Below are 6696 nucleotides of genomic sequence, written 5' to 3'. Positions count from 1 at the left end.
TGACCAGCAAGCATTTAGCTTCAGTTTAATCCCTTTCAAAGCCAGGTACCTATCATTGTGTGGAGGATTCAATAAACAGAGTAGGTCTTTAGAAGGCTCTTCTGGGCTTTGCCTCCCTGGCACTCCTCTCTGCTCTCGGAGCTGCCCTCTGGTGTGACACAGGCTTCTTTATCCCCTCAGTCCTGTCTTATCTGAACCCACTAGCCCTCTATTCCTCAAGATGGCCTCATATGATATGTTCAACTGCCCTACTCACTTCTAAATGATAAATATATATATATCTACAAAGCACATCTGAAATCTCATTATTATCTGTAAACTCAGATGACTCCTCTGCATTAACTCTCCAGTCCCATCCACTCTGCTGTTAGCACCTTGTATTCTCAGAATTCCTGATCCTGAACACATGGGGCCACTCCAAAAGGTGTTCTGTTCACAGATCCAGTAAAGTTGCCACTTGCATTAGTGTCCTGTCTTTCCACCACCTCCTTTCTGCATCCTCTGATCTACGGGGACTGATGTCACATACCTGTACTCAAGTTCCTGTTATAGCCACAGCCATTTAATGGTTTTCACATGGCCTAATTTAAAATTCACACACGACCTCAGTGTGATCCTTAATTTCCGCTACAGTCTCTGTGTTTCATCTTTATCATCCTGCACACCCCATCCCCTTCCCTGCCTACTGCCCAGTCAGGGTTGTCTGTTGGTCAGAGTTCTGTCAGAAAGCAGATAGCTCTAACACTAAAGGTGTAACAACACAGAACCCATTCATGGGACCATTAATAGGGCATGTCTAGCATCAGGAGAACTGTATCAAAGTAGTCACAGAGATCAGAAACCAGTTAGAAGCCCTGCCTATGCTAAACCAGAAGGGACAAAGGATAAAAGCAGTGTTCAGCCGTGCCCCGGCCCCAGATTGAGAGGAAGAGGAGCCTCAGAGAAGTGTGACTAGAGGACTGTACCCTCTGCAGGGCCTAGGCCTGTGGGAGTGAGTGAATCATAGCAAGAGGACAAGGAATAAGACATTCCCATCATCCTTGCCTTGATGCCTTATCATGTCTCAAAGAGATCTCAGGGCAAGAAAGCTTATGCAATCCATCCATAGATGTCATATTCCTGAGACACCAAGAAGAGTCAGGAAGAGATACAGTAGAGAGGCAGGGTGTACTGGCTGGTTTTGTGTGTCAACTTGACACAAGCTGGAGTTGTCACAGAGAAAGGAGCCTCCCTTGAGGAAATGCCTCCAGGAGATCCAGCTGTAAGGCATTTTCTCAATTAGTGATCAAGGTGGGAGGGCCCATGTGGGTGGTGCCATCTCTGGGCTGGTAGTTCCGGGTTCTATAAGAAAGCAAGCTGAGCAAGCCAGGATAGGGGGCGGGCAATCCAGTAAGCAGCACCCCTCTATGGCCTCTGCATCAGCTCCTGCCTCCAAGTTCCTGCCCTGTGTGAGTTCCAGTCCTAACTTCCTTTGGTGATGAACAGCAGTGTGGAAGTGTAAGCTGAATAAACCCTTTCCTCCCCAACTTGCTTCTCGGTCATGATGTTTGGTGCAGGAGTAGAGACCTTGACTAAGACACATGGCAATGGGAGAATAAGATGCATGCAGCATCCTTTCACTCAGTCTTTAGGTAAGTGTCACAGCTATCACACATAGTGATGCCTGATCCTGCATCCATGTTCACACCCTCTGTCCTCAGGCGAGATTTGCCTATGGTATTTGAGAGGCATTGAGAGATACACATCCTATATACGTTGTGCCTAGTGACTTATCTAGTGGAATGACACAGAACAAAGATACAGACATGAGGCTCGCCCTACAGAAGGGAGTTCAAAAAGAATCACACATACCCAAAACATGTTCTGTTCATTAAAAAGGAGAAACAGGGCTGGAAATGGAACTGTGCCCCATGTGTGACTGAAATCTGCCCCACACAGCATCTCTCTGGGTGTCTTTCAGGCCTGGATGACATCTGCCCCACACCATGCCTCCCTCTACAGCTCTCAGCCCTCATCTGGGGGCTAAGGTAAAACTCACTAAAGAAACTGTGGCTTTAGAGCCTGGGCCCTGTTGAGCGTTGCCTCTGCCCAGCTGCCAGGCCCTGTGAATTGATCAATAGAATAGTAAGACCAGCTCGGTGCTGAAAAATTCTTCTCAGAATAAAGGCTTTCCTCCCCAAGCAGTTCTTGCCTTTTGTCAAGGAAAAGAAAAGAAGAATCAGCCCAGAGTGAATTCCTTGGAGTGGGAAGTTGGGAGGTAGCAGATGCAGGCATGCACACAGCACATTTGTCTGAAGCCTGCACCCGCTGCACCAGAGAGGGAGGCCTCTGCCTCCAGAGCTCCAGGACCACCCTGGCCTGGGGCTTAGTTTCCTTCCTTCCTTCCAGGAATGGAGAAGCTGTGTCTCTGTCTAAAGAAGGTATGTGAGGTGTCATGGAGGTTTCGTGTGTGCTAGTTGGGTCTACAGAGCTGGTAGCACCCCAGTTACTGATCAAGAGAATGGTCTCAGGAGAAAAAAGTCTGGAAGCTGAGATACGTGATGAATAAATAGTCTTCTCCTCACATATTCAGGAAACTTTCTCACTAAACCTCCAAAGCTGTAAGAGCACAGGTTCCAATCCTAGCTACCCGATTAATTATTTTGGAAGAGCATAAATAATTTGGGTCTTCTGTATGCCATCCTGCTAGAAGATCTAAGGAACTTAACCTATGCTATAGTACCCAATGAGCACAGTAGCTGGCACAAAGCAATAATTCTCAAGAAAATTCAGCTGTTGAGATAGATGTGCAAAAATGAGAGCCGTAAGTAGGCAGAACACACATAGGCCACACTCTTGAACACCTAATGATAATAGTCGTTAACATTTGTTGGTAATTTTACTTAACATTGGACACCTAGGTGGAGCGGATGTGTATTATTGTCATTTGATCCTCTGAACGGGTTCCATGTTCAAAAGCAGACATTAGAATGAATGTTGGTTACATAATTTGCCCAAGGTTATTCAGCTGTTGACTGCCAGAGCTTAGAATTGAAGATCAGCAATAACAAACAAGCCAGAAGGTAAGTTCATAATTACAGTTGGTGAGAAAATACTAGGGAGGAAATGAAAATTCTGCAATAGCAGAACAGGGGGGCAAGCCCTACTGGGAAGGTTGTAAAGGCCTCCAAGCCAAGGAATAAAGCAAGAGACGCTGTTAATCATGCAAAGAGCCAGGGCGAGAACTCCAGGCACTGGGAATAGCATAAAAGATAGTGCTGATGTGAGGGAGACACTGGAGTGTTCAAGAAACTGAAATACCTCCCCCCACTAAAAGAAACCAACTAGAATGGTGTTAGGTAGGGGCAAGGGGGGAGTGTTAGGAGTCCAAAGTACAGGCAAAGCCAAACAGTGTCAAAAACTACCTATATGTCCAATCTGTAGGTTGTGTTTTATAAAAAGGGAAAAGAAGTCAGGGATATGTTTGATAGAGGCGCAGTATGATATGGGGGGAAATGGATACCTCTGCAGGCCCAGGCCGAGATATCCCTTGCCCCTGAGGTACCAGTCATACGACAGATTTAGTATGAAATAGAGTTTATTTAGGGCATGGGGAGGGAAGTTGAAGGGGTAGTAGAGACAGAGAAAGACTGGGAGAGAGAGAGAGGGGGAGAGAGAGAGAGGGAGAGAGAGAGAGAGAGAGAGAGAGAGAGAGAAGAAAGAGGAGAGGAGAGAGAGAAGGAGAGAGGAGAGAGGAGAAGAGAGAGACAGAGAGACAGAGAGGAGTAGAGGTGTAAGACTCTGATGAGCCTTAGCTTACCAGGGACCCCATGAGTGAGCAATGCAGAGCTGGGGATCGATGCAAAATCAAGAGGAATTTATCATTCCAGCACGCTGGGATTGTCATCCTGTACCCAATGGAGAGGCAGTGAACCCCACTTAGCCCGTTCAGTGAGTTTTTATACAGTTTTCAGAGCAGCAGCCATTAGGCACAGTGTGATTGGCAAAACAATGTGACTTTTAAACTGATTGGTCTTTAGGGAATGAGATAGCAAGGACTTCCCTTGTCTGAAGGTAGCCAACGTTGGTCTGCTCTGCAGAATGTCTACGTGCTCTGGGCCTACCCCACTGGCAGGGTGGCTGATGGTTGGTCCGAAGAATGTAGTTAAACCTTTCCCTTCCCCCTTCCAGAGGGGAGGGGTGTCTGAGTGCTCCATGACTTTTCTCTTCCAGGAGGGGAGGGGTCTGGTTGGAATTTTCCATAGTTCCTGAGCTGATCTCCTCAGAGGCCATCCATGAGCATGTGGACAAAGAGTGGGGTAGGGAATGGGGAGAGAAGGAACAGAGGGGGGAGAGAGGAAGAGAACAAGAGAAGAGGAACAAGAGAAGAGAGAGAGGAGAGAGCAAGTAGCCCCTTTTAGAGGGAGTCAGGTACACCTGGCTGTTGCCAGGTAACTGTGGGGCAGAGCCTAGAAGGAATGGCAACACTATATACAGCAGAAAGCTGCTGGAGGGCCTTAGTGGAAAGGGTCATCTGATCTGATTGCTTGACGTGAGTGAAAGCAGGGGTTCTTACAGAATGACTGTAATAATATGGAGTGACTTATGCCAGAAAAGCATCACAATTGTCAAAGACAAGAAACACACTTTGTGACCATTATGACCAGACAGGATAAGACAAATAAAATTCTTTTCTTGCTTTTGTATCATCACCATCATCATCATCATCACTGCCATTGCCAGCACTATTAGATCACAGACCATGGTGAGAGAAGTCCCAGGATTGTCATGACTCCACTCAGGCTCTCAGATGAGGGGCCTACCATCAGAGTGACAGCACCATATCTCTGCTACAACACATACACAGATACCCAAAGAAACCCTAGGTTTAGAAACCCAGAGAAAGAGGCTTACAAAGAGCCCCAAAGCAACATACAGAAGGATGAAGACTTAAAGCAATCATGGGAATTGAATGTTAGATACAACTGACTATATATCACACTTCTTTAGCCTATATTGCCCATAAGGGACTATCGGCATGCCTTGCCCTCCTCTTTCAAGGTCTGAGTCTTTGATACACTTACTACATAATATTGAGCTACTTATTCATTCATGATACACACAGAAAATATTATTGAGTGAATCTGCTATACCACTGTATCGAGCATTGGGGAAATAGAAAGACAAATGAAATACCACCTCAAGGCTCTTGATTTCACAGTGAAGAGAACAATTATCATACAATACAACCGAAGCCAGCATAAAGGGGAGGAAAAGCAGCTTAGAAATTCTCAAGATTAGACATTAACCCAGAGCCAGGGGCAGACTCTCTGAGAAAGAAAGTGGGGAAAGAGAAAGAGGGTGGAGCTTGTACCAGAACAGAGAGCCCTTTGGAGCATTAGGAAGAATAAGGCATTCCATGTGATTCAAGTTCCACATCAAGGAGGAAGTAAGGGGACTTGATGCAGGCCCAGTCAGGAAAAGCCTTTAGGCTACACTTGGAAATTAGGACATTTACCAGATCCCCTAGGGAACCATATTTTAAGGCATGCATAATGGTCTTTTTCTTCATTTGCAATCATTCAGTATGCAGAGCAACTAGAGGAAATGTCAGTGAAGACAGTCTGGGCAAGATCCCGGTAGTAACCCAGATAAGAAACAAAGAGAATGAGCGTCAATACAGATGCAGAGAGGAGGAGGAAGAGGAGGGGAGAGGAGGGGAGACAACCAGAGAAGGCTTATAGGATGCTGTGATCCTATATCCATTATGCAGGAAGACAGAAAGAAAAAGGTTATATTTTGTACCCAAGGATGAAAAGTTATGTCTTGTGACAAGCGGTCTTGAGGGTAGGTTTTTACTAAACATGATAAACAATGGGAAGACACTAAATTTGCTGGAGCAGAGAAGTCATAAGATCATGGGCTGCAGTTTAAGGGAATATGCCCATAATCATAAATACATAATACATGGGCTGCAATGGTTAAGGAAGAGCCAGTGGTAGAGGACGAGACAAGTTAGGATGTTACAATGTTACAAGTTAGGATGTTACATGCTGGGTAGGAAGAGTTACAAGTACAACTACAAAAATCTGGGGAGTCAGATGCAAACATAAGCAATAGTAAGAGAATAGTCACTTCACTGTTGCTATGTTCAAAATACCCCAACAAAGTAATTTAATTAGGGAGGGAGGGGTTTATTTTGCTCACAGCCCAGATTATAATCTATCCTGGTAGGGAGGTCACAGGGGCAGAATCTTGAGGGAGTTGGTCTGTTGTGAAAAATCAATGAAAGCTTATACTCAACCAAATTTCTCCTTTTTATACAGCCTGGGATCTCTCCAGAGATGGCGTCACCCAGGTTTAGTATGGTTCTTCTCTCTGTCTTTGGCATGCCCAGAGGATAAATAACCCCTCATATATGTGTCTCCAGACTTGCCTCCTATAGGGCCCAGATCCTGTCAAGTTGACAACACAAAACCATCACATAAGGTCTTGAAGAGACTGACCAAGAGTAAGGACAGCATATTAGCCTTGGTGAACAGGGAGTATCCTCTGCAATGGGGCACTGCAGGAAAGAAGCATCAAAGATCACTCCTAGGGGTGAAGAACATGCATCCCAGGCTCTCAGTAACATCTGTAGCCAACCAAAAGTGAGTGGTATGCGTACAACATGCTTTGGCAATGCCAATCCTAAGGACACACACACACACACACACA

The sequence above is a fragment of the Mastomys coucha genome, unplaced genomic scaffold (assembly GCF_008632895.1).
Source record: "Mastomys coucha isolate ucsf_1 unplaced genomic scaffold, UCSF_Mcou_1 pScaffold1, whole genome shotgun sequence".
NCBI lineage: Eukaryota > Metazoa > Chordata > Mammalia > Rodentia > Muridae > Mastomys > Mastomys coucha.
The sequence above is the reverse complement of the archived record's forward strand: the minus strand, read 5'-3'. Positions refer to the sequence as shown.